The sequence below is a fragment of the Equus quagga genome, chromosome 3 (genome assembly GCF_021613505.1).
Source record: "Equus quagga isolate Etosha38 chromosome 3, UCLA_HA_Equagga_1.0, whole genome shotgun sequence".
NCBI classification, from domain to species: domain Eukaryota; kingdom Metazoa; phylum Chordata; class Mammalia; order Perissodactyla; family Equidae; genus Equus; species Equus quagga.
In genome coordinates this window covers 75,451,435-75,467,268 of record NC_060269.1, presented here as the reverse complement: position 1 = coordinate 75,467,268, position 15,834 = coordinate 75,451,435, and the positions used below count along the sequence as shown (strand labels likewise).

Sequence of the window (15,834 nt, the reverse complement as noted above, 5' to 3'; positions counted from 1 at the left end):
TTATGGCTTGTCTTTGAAAATAACTTTATAACATCTATGAATAACTGAGGATCTTACCAAGTAATAGCTGCTTCTTTGAGGAGAATGAGTCTCTAGTCAGGTGAGCACCCTGTAGAAAGAATTGTACGCAGATTATGGTTGCAGAATTGACGGGAAATCTTTCCCTCAGTTGTTCGATCACACCGTAGAGATGTGCCAGTGTTCTGCCCACGTTCTTTCTTTCTCCTAAATACTGGGCCTATTCCAATTTAAATAACGCATTTGTTCCTTTTTTAGCACCTTATTTGCATAATGTGAGTCTGGGATTGCAGATAAAGCATCTACTCTAGGCAAAACATTAAAAACAAAGCAGAATAAAAACAAACCGAAAAAGGACATATTTCTACTACAGTGGCTTATATTGTCAAATGTAAGAAACATATGATAGCATAAATAATTAGTATAAGAAAAATATGCTGGATTTTGTGACTTAAAAACATACATCAGGGGCAAGGTATGATTAGCCGAGGGAGGTGAAGAGACGGGACTGGAAGGATCCTGGAAGGAAAGGAAATTTGGTCTAGGCCTTGAATGAAGTATAAAATCTCTGCGCGCGGATAAGAGGTGATTGCAGGGCTAAAGGGCATTCCAAGAAAACCTCGTGGTTTATTCTGGTGCTTGATCTCCAATTTAGAGGATTTCCAAAAAGCACAGGTGGCCTGAGGGTCAGCTTACAAGTTGGAATATGACACACGGGGTTTGAGTTTCCTTGACGTTTGAGTGTGTCAAGGCCAGCTTAGGTGTACCTCAGACTGAGCCAGAACTCCAAATTAGTTTCAGAGCTTTCCTGATCTCCTGGAAGTGCTTATGACCACAAGACGAGTCTCTGGGTCAGGACAGATGAGGAGGTCAGGAAGCCCTCCCCCGCAGACCTCCCACCCGCTCCAGATGGAGTTAATAATTGCCCCCGCCCAGCAACCTTTGCTGCTCTCACTTGCTCCTCTTGCTGCAGTCATTACACAGCTCACTTTGTTTACAGGATCATCTTTCCTCTATGCTCTGGGCTCCTTGAGAGCAGGGCTCTGTTTTATTCTCAGTGTCCCTGGGCGTCTTTAGCATCTAGTACTTTCCTAGCACCTAGCTGAGGAGGGACTCAATTGAGTGGGAGAGAAGAGACGCCACAGCCAACCCCAGATCCCTGCTGGTCTTCACAGAGGCAGCGTATTTTCCCGTGGGTTGTCGAGACTCTCCTCCAGCTCTATGAGGTAGATGTTCTTGTACTACTATTCGATAGATGAAAGAAGGGAGGCTGAGTGATTAAATGACCAAGGGTGCGTAGTTAGTAAGTGTATACTTCTGGACTTGAATTCCATTTTTTCTTGCCAGCAAGTATTGGGCTCTGTCTTGTAGAGTTTCAGACCTAAGCTTAGAAAAAGGAACAAGCCCTGAAGAAGAGTTTGATGGGACCCACAAAACTCCCTGATTACATTTATCTCACCTGCCATTCGCCGTGAATTCAGAAATTCTCCTTTAGAATTTCATTGTTGGTTAAAGCATGATCTTCAGAGGATCCCTTTTAAATTTCACATGTTTTCTGATAGCAATTACTTGATGATAGAGCTTACATGATGTGGATCAGTTACTTTTTCAATAATAGTAATAAACACCTGATTTGTGCTTTTCTAAGTGCTTTATATATTTTATTTTAACTAGTCCTCACAATAACCTAACAAGACAGATACTATTGTGTCCTCATTTTATAGATGAGGAAACTGAGGGAAATGTAGATTAAGTAACTTTACAAAGATAACACAGATATTAAGTGGCAGAGCCAGTGTCCCAATCCAATAGCCACCTAATATCATCAAATATTCATTAAGTGTCTGCTCTATGCCTCACACTGCCATGTGCCGGGAGATGGAGTGATGCAGGAGGGAGATGATTTCTGTCTTCAGAGAGCTTTTATTCTAGAGGTGGATGACAGGCTGTAAACCAACAAATAAATATTATATATCAGACAATGATAAAAGCAGTGAAGAAAATAGCTCAGGTAATGTAATACAGTCTGACCAGGTCAGGGAGGAGTGAGGCTGCTGTAGATAATATGGCAAAGGAGGAGGTGGCAGTTGAAGTGAGACTTGAATGAGAAGGCACCTCCTGTCAACAGTTCTAAGGCTAGGGAACGGGGAAGAGCTTGTCCCTTGTGACTGGAGCTTGGGAAAGAGTTGAGCAAGGGACAGAGAGAGGGGCGAGGCCATGCTTTGTATGTAATGGTAAGAGTCTGAGTTCATTCTAAGTGCGGGAGGGGGAGTTTTGCACATGGGAGTCAGGTGATCTGTGTTTCATGAGCGTCACTCTGCTTTGTAAGGTGCTCTGCAGTTGGGATGGTTGTAGGAGTTGAGAGACCAGGCACGAGGCCATAGCACAGTGCTGGCCAGAGGTGGTGGTCACTGGAACTAGGATGGTTCTAGAATGGACATTTTCAGAGAAGGGAGTAGGGTGGGAAATACTTTGGAGGGTGAGCCTACAACTCTTATTGATGGATTGGATGTGGAAAATGGAAAAGGAAGGAAACTAGGAGGACCCCTACATTTTTTACTTTAGTCACTCTTTGAATGTTTGTATCATTTTACTGAGGTGAAGGAGTGAGGAAGGAAGCTATCTTGAGAAATGAGATGGAATTCAAGAGTTTTTGTTTGAAATATGATTTTGAGTTCCTTTTAAATACCCATCTAGAGCATTAGGGAGGCAATTGTATATGGAGTCAGGAGCTCAGGGGTTGTTTGTGTTAAATGGAAGCTTCTAGACAGAGAGATTTGATCCATCACAATAGAACTTTTGTGATTTCAGCATTTCTGCTCCAGAGGAGAGTCCACTTTTTCAGAAGTATGCCTTGCTGCTGAAAGTTTCTATTTTTATTGGAATAAGTAGACTATAATTCCCACCACTGCCTCAGGGTGGCAGTAATGTTAATCAGGAAGAACACAGAGGAAACAAGGACGTGCAATGGGAGATAAGCATTGCAGATGTGTGCACACACGCCATAAACAAATTTACTCACATCGTTCCTGGGAAAATTAGGTAACAACATGACCTGTGTGTTAAAAGTCAACAAAGCCTCCTAACAATAAGACTGCTTAAGATATTGCTATTAAAATCCGAACTCTGAGCAAATCCAGAGTGTGCCTGGTAATAGGGTCATAAGAATGCGCTCCATTCCATAGCACAGTGGTGTGGAACTGGAACAGAGGACGCTGCACAGATTAGCAGGATGTGACAATACAAAGTGAAGAAGAATTCAGACCAAATTAGAACAGAAACCATTCTCTCAGCCATATCTAACACAGGATTTTCACCAACTTGTGGTGATGAGGAACTAGATATTTGCGTCAGAACCCCCACTGTACATCCTTTATAAGTTTTTGAATGCATTTATGCCTAAGTTAACTGGATAGTAAAATAAATATATATCTAATTCTAGTTTCGGTTTAATCTTATTATTTTTGTGTGTGTGTGAGGAAGATTGTTGCTGAGCCAACATCTGTGCCAATCTTCCTCTATTTTTCATGTGGCATGCCGCCTCAGCATGGCTTGATGAGCCATGCTAGGGCCACACCTGGGATCCGAAACTGCAAACTCCAGGCCACAGCAGTGGAGCACGTGAACTTAACCACTAGGCCACCGGGCTGGTCCCCGTTCAATCTTTTTAGACCAATCCATTTTGATTTTCTTACTCACTAAGTCCAAGATAAGGAGAACCTCTGATTTTCCTAGCTCCCCGTTGGCTATTATGGGTGAGACTCTGGTGTCTCCAGGGTGGGCAGAGCCAGTTGGCAGAAGCTCTCATGTGATGCTGTCTTAGCCAGCTCACTTCCCTCCCGGATACGTTACAAATTTCAACCAGCACCTTAAAACGTGAACACGGATGTGCTGGCTGTATTTCCTGTCTGGAAGCCAGCAGAGAAGAGTTCTAAGCAAGTGGGACCCAGCCTGGGTAGATTTTGCACTGGGAAGAGGAGACATGCGAATATATGGAGCAATCAGCACCTCTAAAGAAAAGCGAGCTCAGGTGGGCTGTCTTAGCTGCTGGGAGAGGAGATGCACCTCTACCCCTCAGTCAATCCAGCCTCAGTTTGATATTCTGAGAACCCGACTGCTCCCCCTTTAGACCTTGGCCAAGTCCCTAAATGCTCAGAGTCAAGGAGAACAATTCATGCTTGTCAGATAATGTTTACAGCTCATTCCTTGTACGCTGGCCATTTCGCTGACTAGGCGACATGCTTGAACCCTGCCCCTTGAGATGCTGAGGATCAATGGGCCAAGACAGAGGATTTGGCAAAGTTGGCATCCAGTGGCCTGGATATTTTTTTTTACATTTTCCAGGATACTGAGAACTGCTGGGACAACGACTAAGCCAGAAACTCATCTTCCATGCAGTTCTACTTGGTTTCTGTTATTTTATGCCACTAATTGTGCTCTGCCTTTATAGAGTGTTTACTTGCCTGCCTATATGCTCCTGAACAAACATGAGAAAATGTATCATAAAATCTGTTCGACAAAGAAACAGAGCTTTTTCAGAACCCATGTCAGGCCTTATCAAACATATTCATGAAAGCCTGTGGACATCCATATGGGGCACGCTTGGATATCAATGGGACACACACCCTTAAATTATACAGACAAAGGGATGCCATGGGTTGACAGCACGCAAAAGCCGAAGAACCTCAGAGGTGGAGTGGTCAGAGGATTCTCAAGTGGTTTTTAAACCATAGAACATTTTCTTCAGGCGAAAGTTGCTGCAGAAGCTCAATCTACAGAGTAAAGCTTTACCTTTCCGTAAGGGGTCGGGGCGAGGGCTCTGCGCTTCCCAGCCTCCCAGAGGCCCTTCCAAAGGGTGGGTGAGATTCAGCAGGACGCTGCTGCAGACCCCGCTGCTGGCCTTACCTACCGCCAAGGAGACTGGCCCAGAGGAGCCCCTGGGTTGTCAGCCGAAGGTCACATGGCAAATAAGTAATCACAGCCAGAACTTGGTTCTCCTGACTTCGAGTCCATTGAATCACACAACAGGAATAAGTTTTGTCCAAAAAGTTCTGTGGTGTCAGTGAAGAAGGGATTGTGTGGTTGTCGATACTGCTTTTGTTTAGATCTTTCTCACTTTCAAAAAGCAGTTGAATGGTTAGAAAGAACACCTGTTTTTATAACTTAGCCTGTCCTGTCTGGGCTTTGGGAAAAGCCCAGCTTCCTTAGTGAACATCACAAGTTCCTCCAGTCTGTTCCTGGGTCGTCTCTTCAACTCTGTTGACAACTCCACAGCCACCCACCTTATGCGCCAGCTTCTCAGCGCCCTGTGCTGACCTCCCGCCTCTCCCAGGACCCACGTGTCTTGGCTGGCGCTGACCCGTCTACTCTGGATGCCCTTCTCTCATGTCTCTTGCTGCTGACTTCCTGCCACCTCACAGTCCGGCCCCTCCCGAGGCTTCTCAGATGCCCTTCTCAGCTGTCCCGTCCCTTCCGCTGTTTCTCCAGATTAGCATTTATCAGAGATTGCTTGTCTTTAGTGTGACTTAGCGTGCATCTATCTCCTTTCTTTTCAGCTGTGAACGGCTAAGAGAGCAGGAAACATGTCCTATTCACATCATCAGGCAAAATGCCTGCCCCTACCCGAGGCCTCAAAATTGTGAGTCAAATGGAATTGCTCAAAATATATAGAAATAGTGGTGCTGCTTATCTTTGTTATGATTACATTGTGACAAGGGAGTTATAAGATGGATAGTAGAGATAACCCCAATTATGAGAATGTTATAAAAAGAACGAGGCTTTGGAATTTTACATTTACAGGTAAATGTAGGGATACTCAATATTCAAGAAATTGAACAGTATAAAAAAATGTTACCTCAAGTCTTGAGAATGTAGGACTTGAGCTGTTCAGCCTACTTCTGCAGTTCTCTATTAAATTTCTCTCAGTTTTTTCCTTTTTGGATCTCAGTTGATATATAATCTCATGATTAGAAAAAGCATTCTTCTTCATTTTAAAAATTTCTCAAGGGGCTGGTCCCATGGCGTAGTGGTTAAGTTTGGCATGCTCCCCTTCAGTGGCCTGGTTTACGGATTCAGACCCTGGGCGTGGACCTACACTACTTGGCAGCCATGCTGCAGTGGTGACCCACATATAAAGCAGAGGAAAATTGGCACAGATGTCAGCTCAGGGCTAATCTTCCTCAAGCAAAAAACAAAAAAGAGTAAGACTGGCAACAGAGGTGGGCTCAGGGCTAATCCTCCTCAGCAAAAAAAAAATAATTTCTCAAAATGTACTATTGACGTCTTCGTCTAGAAACTCCACTGAAACCTGTCCACTATGAGTAACCCTGCCTGTATTTGAAATACCAGTGGCATAGTTTTCAGCATCACAGCAACAGCAGCTGCCACAGTATGACAATTGACCCATGGTGGTGTGGTTCCCTGACAGGAAACAGGCTCAGGCCTTGGCAGAGAAAGCATTGAATCTTAACCAGTAGGCCACTGGGGCTGGCGAAGATAGTGGAAAGCACGTTTAAAAAGCCTGTTGTTTTGGGGGCTGGCCTGGTAGCGTAGTGGTTAAGTTGGAGCACTCCACGTCAGTGGCCCCGGGTTCGCAGGTCCAGATCTCGGGCGCGGATCTGTGCACCGTTTGTCAAGCCACACTGCGGCAGCATCACACATAAAGTAGTGGAGGACTGGCACAGATGTTAGCTCAGAGACAGTCTTCTTCACCACAAAAAACCACAAACAAGAGCCCGTTGTTTTGGTTCCTGCTTGATTGTAGGCTTTAGTAGGATAGTCACCCATGTTGTTGGGCCTTGGGGAATAATCTTTCAAAAACATTCTTAATAAAAAGCCATATGACGTTATACTTAAGATCATGAACTTTGGAGCTAGGCTCCCTGGGTTTGAATCACAGTTCTACTGCTTCTTACCTCCTAGGGGTGCTTTGAAGACTAGATGAGGTAATATGCAAAGTGCTTGGAACAGTACCTAGTACTAGTTCTAAGTACTAGTATGTAAGTACTAATTGTTACTATTCTGGAATGCTCTTTTCATTTTCCTCCTCTCTTCTCCCCCCCCCCCCCCCCACATGCTGTTTGGTACGTTCTTCAGCATCGGTTCTATGGCTGACATGATATATAGGCATATACACCTTAAAGATGTATTTCTGCAGAGTAAGCGTTAATGTCAATGAGAAAGTTCTTGTACCAACGGTATCATTACAGAGTTAACGGCCCTGCTTTTAACTGAGAGTGGAATATACGGAGGCCTGGTTAGAAATACAGTCTCTGCCTTAAAGAAATTTTCAGATAATATAGTATGGGCTTCACCATAGGCAACTTTAGTGTATTATTTAAGTATAAGCAGAGATGCACGTCTTGAAAAGCCATTCTGGACTAAGAGGTTTGCTGATGTTAAGGAAGTGCAAATATATACAATTAATGGGTGAGCAAGGGGGAGACGTGTTTGCTGACTCAGTCAACGCTGAGTTCCATCTGACTGAGATTATTCACAGCTCTATGGGAAACAGCAAGTCCTCCTGCATGCACTGAGGTGGTTTTAATGATCCCATCGCTTGCCATCAGTCTGCATAATAAGACTTACCTTCACGGGGGGCCCTTTTCCTGAGTTTTGAAGCTCTGCAGATTTTTTTCCTTACCTTCTTTACATTTCTAAAGCATATGTGTTTGGTAGAGAAAGGCTCCAAATTGTGCTCACTGTGCTTGACTGGACACTTAGTTTTACCACTTGAAGTTTTAAATAGATTTGCAGATTTGGGAAGCTGCAGAGGTATAGCTGCCCTACGCCTTCCCGAATGGACTAGCTACTGCCTCCTTTAGTCAGATAATTCAGCACCCACCAGAACCTTCCAGTTATATTTTCCACGCTTATTCACACATGCAAATCCCAAACCATATGTTTACCTTTATTTTTAATATTCTTACTTACAGAAACAAAATTATGGATCCTTCACTCATAGGAGGTGTAGTAGGCCATAAAAGCATAAGAGGAAATGAGATTTATATATATAATTATTACTTTTTGAGCCATAAAAGTCATGGCATGACTAACGAGCCTGGCAAGTGGTTACATGGAAAAGTGTAGGCTAATGCCAAATACCTAAACGAAAACCAAAGAACTCACAGAAATAATCAGACATCCTGTCTGCATAATATCAGATAGCCAAATGCATGAAAATATCTGCAAAATGGACTGAGTTTTCTAGATTTTATCTCACATATGATGTCATTTAGAGGCAGACCTGACTCTAAACAATTAAATTCATTCTTGGAGGCTCCAACGCCGTCTTCTGTGTATGACCCAAGAAGTTATTGGAGGGTTAGAAGCTGACCTCACAGCATTATGCACGAGGTGGTCTCTACTTATCTTGGCATGTTACCGCCTTGAAGAATGGATCTTAGTGATCTACTTAGTTAATTCATTCCCAAAGGTAAACAATTGCTACCAGAGAATAATTTGATAACAGTGGCTCTGGAAATGATATAAAAACCTCTGGGGGAATTTGGTTTTGTTCCTAGAAGAAATCAAGGAAAATTTTTTGTTGTGTCACCTAAATTTACTATTAAGCGTGACCATGTGGATGTTTCTTAACTAATCTGAACCTTCGTTCCTTCCCAGGTAACGTTGGCATAACTATACCAGTTTTGGAGTTGTTTTGAGGTTAAATAAGAAAATCTGTGTTGAAATGCCTTGTCAAGGACCTGACACACGAAAAGTGTTCAGTAAGCAGTAGCTGTAGGGTGGTGTCAACACTTAGGCTTCTTAACAAAGCTTTGGGACAGTGGAGGGTACCTATGCTCACTCAGACAATAGCTGGGGCAGGAGTGCATGGCGCTTTTCTCTCCCGTTGCTGAGTAAGTTTTATTTTTAATAACTGGGACTTCAGAACGCTTCATTCTGTAGAGTCTTCAGTTGAGAATGCTTGACTAAAGGGCTCTCTCCTCTGGGCAGCTCAAGTGAATAGTTGATACCTCTTCTGTTAGTCTCTGCTGCCCAAAGGAATTTCTCTCTCTGCTCCTAAAAGAGGTAAAAGAAATGGATGCAATGTCTTATCAGATTGGGAAATGATTATTGAAGGTAGACCTTACTATGCCATGATTTGATTTTCAACTTGCCAAGGACTTTGAGGAATTTTAACTTTGAAGTAGTTTCCATATGTTAGATTTTTTTCTATTTAAATTAATTATTGAGGGAGTGACTACTGTATGTAGGTAGGTCACTTGTGCCTATATCAGCTCAGGACCATGCACTGCCATGTTTCAGTGAATGTTCTGAACATTGGTGGATAAATTGCTAGGAAATAGACATGAACGAAATGTGTCAGGATGGTTTGAACTATGGACTTTTGAACATTGATCCTGAGAAGCCCAAGATGAACATTAGAACCTGAATTCTGAGTTCTCTGTCCTGTTGGGAAAGAGGACAGAAAAAGAGACATGCTGTCACTCTAGAGACACACTCTCATCACTCCTTCAGCACAGAAGAGGAGGGTCTCAGCCAGGATCTAGTCTTGAGACAGAAACTACACTAGTTATTTTAACAGAGAGAATTTAATGTGAAGAATTGTTAACTTGGTATTAATGAGCTGAAAATGCCAAAAATGAATATTAATGTATCACAGAGGTAGTTCCTATTGGTAGGGCTGGCTTCCTGTGAGTGTGGCCACTGCATTTGCACGGAGTGCCACATTTAGAAGGGCCCCATGCTTGGTTTAATGCTCTGCTGTTGCTATCTTGAAATTCTTAGTAAATTTTAATGAGGAGTCACCATTTTCATTTTTCACTCGACCCTGCAAATTATATAGTTGGTTCTACCTGTAGGAAGCAGCTACCACTTTTAGGGGTGGGGGAACAAAGGGAAGAGGTTGAGATTATTAAACAGAAAATCTTGAAGAAGGGGCCTCTGAGGTGTGGATGTCACCTGGTGCTAGTGTCTCTGAGGTCAGAGAAGGGACCCTGTGAGGCTGGGACGAGGACCTCTGAGAATGAGTGCTGGTTGGCTGGTGCTGGAGTCTTAGAAGGGACATGCCAAGACTGGCTCTAGAATCTCTGAGGTGGCACCACGAGGCTGGTTCTAAGTGCTAGAACTTCAGACTTCTCCTACTGGAAGGTATCGCCCTCGCAAGGCTGAGGAAGTAGTGCTCAGCAATGCTGATAAAGCCAAAACCCAGTAGGAATAGGAAACAAAAGAGATTCAGGAGACAAGAAGGAGCCAATCACCTCTCCCTGTTCCAGTCTTCCCATCTTCCCCATGCCCCTTACTGGTACAGTTTAACGGGCACCCAGCTGGCAAAGTACCGCCATGGGCTGCAGAGTCCTAGCCCTAGAGTCACAAAGTACAGAAAGGTGTGTGTGAAGGGAGAGCCTAGTAACTTTCACGAGCAGTAGGAGACTAGGAGAGATGTGGGAGACGTCACGGGTCTCTGTCCCCCCGGCTGCGTTTGCAGTAGCCTCGCCAGCACCCGTTCAGGCACATCCTCCGATGGCCAAAGGACCCCTCAGAAGACTTAGCTAACATGACCCTTCCAGACAGACCTTTCAATCCCTGTAGCTCTATTTTCCCTCAAAACTCCATAATGATTTATGCCATACCTAATTCTGCTTCAGACCAGCGAAGTGTTCAGATGTGCATGTGGTAGAAAAGGTGAAAGACTACTTCACTGCGCAGAATGCTGACTTTCCCTCTGAGCACTTCGGGAAGGAAGCATTTTGTTTTAAGTAAGCCTTAGACTTCAGACTTTTCCTTTGTCTTCTCCCAGGTTTGGGGTTGTGTTTGTGCTAGTGCTTGGGTAAAATTTGATAAACATGACATTTACATCTAGTACAGTCTTTTTTTTTAGTTCTTTTCATTTTATTCAGTTAAAGTAAAGACTATTATTTCATTTTAAATAAAAAACTTTTGCATTTAAGGATTCAAAATTCCTATGAAGAAGGCCACCCTCCAGATGAGTGGGTAGGCATGTTTTCATCGTGCCCCCATTTCATTGAGCTTTTCCGTGGCTCTCATCTTGCTCGGGCAGGCAAAGCTGTAGCAAAGAGTTCTGCTGTCTAGGCTTGGTGTGTGAAAGGAAATTGGGTCTGTGATAGCTCTCTGTGAGAGTGGCACCCCTACCATGCATTCTTTCCCTACACCTTTTATTTTTTTACCCACTCCTTCGGTGAAGATTGAGTATCACTTTTCCCAACTTATGTATGTGTGAGGGAGAAGGATTTCATAGCACCACGGTGCCAAGCAAGGAAACTATAGGAATTTACACTTAAGCTGTTCTCCACCTCTACCACTGCCCTCTGCACAGCGCCTTCGCAAATCAAATAGGTCTGTGGTTGCTCAAGGGGCAGAGGTATGGAAACTGTAGGGGAGAGAGAAAAAGCCTGGGACAGAACTATTTTGTTAGGGTTTTTTGCAGGTGAAGACCAAGTTTAGTAATAGTTCATACACATGTCATCCATCACCCCCCCATCTTACTCAAAGAGGAGTGTAGGGTACCTTATAAGAGAATGTCACACCTCTGCCCTGAGCAGTCCGTCCAGGCCCAGCTGACACGCTAAGCGAAGAGCTGTCATTAAGAGGACTTGCAGGCAGGCTGACAGGTTAACTGCATACATTTGAGTTCAACGTCATTGTTAGATCCAGGACAGACATAGCAAGGGTCCTGCATTCAGAGAAGTTACTGCTTATGGCACGCCAAAGGTGGGTTCTATACAAAAGGATCTAAGAGAAATCCATCCATGAAATGTATTTTCTTCATAAAGCACACGATTTACCACAAAGCACGCAGGAATAAAGCTACACTTCCTGCTGATTTGTTCATCTTTCTTTGTCATTTATCAGCAAGGACCCCCCAAATTATATAAACATGCAGAGGCTTGGGGGCACTTTTGAAGAAGGGAAGATAGAAACTCAGCTGACCCAGCTTCCTGAACTACTGCATTATTTTACCCTGATGGTTTTAATTAGAGAAAAAAAATAACTGCATTGAGACCATCTGCATATTCATAATGTGGAACATATGGCTGGTTTACAGGACTTTGAAAACGAAATGCATTCAGAACTGCTCTTCTTTCCGTTCATTTCTCACTTTCCAGATTATTTCTTTGAGAAACAATGTATTTGAAAAATCTATTTACTCTTTTCATGAGCCAAATGTTATTTCTTTAGGCTTTGTGTGTTGTGTCTGCTACTGTTGTACCTTTCAGCAACAAATGCTAAAACAAAATATGGTTGTTTGTGATTGAGAATGCCCCATTAGCGAGTTCACAACACTTTTGAGATGTGTGTTTACATCAACACATTGTCTTTTGTTGGCATAAGGTACTGGAGTTATATTTATGGGAAAGTCGCATTAGAATTTCCTGAGAGCATGATAAGGACTCAGACTGAGATGGATGTTTAGTGTGTGTACATGCATGTGTATTTGTGTGCCTGTGCACGTAAGAGTGTGTGTATCTCACGTGGGACAGAATAAGGTGTTTTTAATTTTGACCAAGTGAAATAATCAGCAATTGTAAAAATTAAAATGATTAAATATATAGAAGGTATTTCAGACAATGTTATTCTGGTAAGATAATAAATAAGATGGAATGATTTTTGAATTTTAAACTCTTAAAAGGAAGAAAAATCAATCTCTTATAAGTGTGTAAGTTAAATTAGAAGAAAATGAAAACCAATAGAACTTTTGCTAATTTTGTCTGGCTCTTTGGGTAGTCACTGGATCAATAAAACCAATTCCCAGTGTAAGGTAACAAACAAGGAAACAACCAAATAACTAGAATTGGCATAGCTACCCTAAAAACGAAGCAGGAAAAGTTCTCAACAGAGGGAAGAAAGATTAGGAACGAAATGAAATTTTACTCCTCTGAGACCAAGCTACCATGTTTGTAGAACAAGGTCACAGGAAGCACCTGTATACAGCAGAGACCTGCCTGTCGCGGAGAGCTAGATTCCCATCAACCCGGTCCGGTCCCGGGGGCAGCCCCTTCAGCGCTCTCCTGCTGGGGGCCTCCGTGCCTCTTAGTTTGTCTTGGTCTCCAAGACTCTTTAAGGTCACCAGGGGCTCAAAAACACAATTTCTTTTTTCTGTGTTACTACACTCTTTCAGAATTTAGCAAGGGCGTGGACGAGACAATTTAGAACCTGTTGCCCAGTTTGGAGATAAAAAATGGAGATATTTGGAGCAGGCATTTTTTATTAAAAAGAAAAGATTTTAAGGCAGTCATCAAAATTATGCTTTTATGAAATCAGAATCTTTGTTTCGGAAAAGGAAAAAATTTGACACTTTCATTTTTTTAGGGAGAGCAGTGAAGATTTTCAGCTGAGATCTTCCTTGACTTACAATGGAGTTATGCCCCAATACACCCATCCTAAGTTGAAAATATTATAATTCAAAATGCATTTAATACACTTAACCTACTGAACATCATAGCTTAGCCTCGACTACCTTAAACATGCTCAGAATACTTACACTAGCCTACAGTTAGGCAAAATCATCTAACACAAAGCCTGTTTTATAATGAAGTGTTGAATATCTCATATAATTGATTGAATGCTGTACTAAAGTGAGATACAGAGTGGTTGCCTGGCTACAGAGCAGGTGTAAGTGTACAGGTTGTTTACCCGCATGACCTCGTGGTGACAGGAGCTGCGGCTCACTGCTGCTGCCCACCATCTCGAGAGAGGATCACACTGCATATTGCTAGCCCAGGAAAAGATCCAAATTCAAAATTTGAAGGATAGTTTCTACTGAATGCATATTGCTTTTACACAACCTTAAAGTAGAAAAATTGTAAGTCGAACCATCGTAAATCAGGGACCGTCTGTATTTCACAAAATCTACTGTGATGACTGTCAGATTGGGAATGAGTTTACTTTTACAGACATAGTGAGTGAGTGACTCCTTTTTCCAGGAATTGACTTAATTTGAGTTAATTTTGTCTTTTTCTTTTACTTCCAGTCCAAACATTACACCCATGATTTCACCAGGATGCTGTTTTGAAATAGACTGTATTAACTCAGTTCAATTACTATGCTCTTTGAATAGTAGAAATGATATCTTCTATGGTTTATCTATCTTCTCATTTCCAGTGATGATGATACTGGGTTAGTCATTTTCTGCATATGGTTTTTAAATTTGCTTCATGGTTTCTCTCTTTATCTAAAAATTTCCCTTGCTTTCTTCATTACTGTGAATATCAAACTTTTTCACAGTGGTTTCAACATGGTGTTTCTTAATTTTTTTTTTTTTTTTTTTTGGTGAGGAAGGTTCACCTTGAGCTAACACGTGTGCCAATCTTCCTCTATTTTGTATGTGGGTCACCACCACAGCATGGCCCAATGAGTGGAGCAGGTCACACCAGGGACCTGAACCCATGAACCTGGGCTGCTGAAGGGGAATGCAGGGAACTTTAACCACTAGGCCATGGGGCTGGCCCCCAACCTGGTGTTTCTTGTGCATATATTTATCATGGATGTAAGCAGTGTAATAAAAATATTCTTTTTGCTCTGGGTCCCATATTGTTTCATTCATCCTGCACATGACATTTTTCTCTGTGAATTTTATAGTATTTGGAACTCAGTTATACCTGATAAAATTGTCCCCGTTGTTTTTCAGGAGACACAGTGTATTTAGATGATGCAATGTCAAATTTTATAAAATATGGACAATTTGATCAATGTGAATCTCTTTCTCTTTTTAATTTGCCTTGGCTGCTTGCCCATCCAGAAGCAACCCTGGACTAAAAGATCTTCATCCATAACTGTTTTCCTTTCCTTACTGACTTGTGATTAAACTTGATATATATTGTTTAGTTCTGTGCATTTAACAATTCCTCAAAAATCTCAGTCAAGTTAATTATTCAGTATGAAACGATCCAAAGATTTGAAGTAAATTTTCATTTTTCTTTTATTGTGGTAAAATATATGTAACATAAAATTTACCATTTTAAGTGTACAGTTCAGGGCATTAAGCACATTCACATTGTTGTGCAACTATCACCACTATCCATCTCTAGAACTTTCTCATCATCCCCAACTGGAACGCTGTACCATTTGAACAATGACTCCCCATCTCCCCAGCCTGGCCTCTGGTAACCACTAATTTACTCTCTATCTCTATGAATTTGACTATTCTAGGTACCTCATATAAGTGGAACTAGACAATATTTGTCCTTTTACGTAAATTTCTCCTTTTTAAATGGATATTGCAGCATGAAGAAGATGACTTGGACCCAAAAAATTGCTCCTCCATTTACCTTCAGTTTCCAACCCTGTTACCACTCACTGGAAGATGGTGGGAGATCTATGATGGTTTTCCCATTTGCCCGGTGAGGATTCGTCTCAATCAACTTTGTCAAAGACAAATTCATTTCACTTCTTACTGATAAGAGATATTATCTTACTGACAGAATATATCACACTCATGCAAGAATATTTTTAAGTTATTTGAGCTAAGGAAATAAAAATATATTGAAATAATGAATTAATTGAAATTATTCCCTCAGTATCTTGTCTGTGTGTGTCTCTGTGTGTGTGCATATATTCATAAAGGAAATGGTTTTACTTGGTAACATTAATAACTTATCTCCCTAAGTCATATTATAGTTTACAAAAGACTTTTTCACAGACACCTTGCTATCAAACAGCAGCCTTGAAAATATCAATGTATTCTCATGTTTAAATGCTGCAATTCAGGCTCAGTGAGACGAACTCCCTTACATTCACAGGGCAAGCAAGTGGTGGTGCTGGGCCCGAGTGTGTCCCATCGTGCCGGCACTGCATCCCTCCGTCCAACTCATCACCGCCCAGGGCCACAGGAGG

The 15,834-nt window shown here is 42.1% G+C and overlaps 1 long non-coding RNA gene across 1 annotated transcript; it reads left to right on the top strand.

The window, feature by feature from the left end:
• The first annotated feature begins 451 nt into the window (after positions 1-451).
• On the top strand, positions 452-15,460 carry LOC124236867 (uncharacterized). The gene is made up of 3 exons (XR_006887861.1): positions 452-1,244; positions 5,574-5,656; positions 15,225-15,460. It is a non-coding gene; the product is annotated as an uncharacterized LOC124236867 (long non-coding RNA).
• Positions 15,461-15,834: the final 374 nt, after the last annotated feature.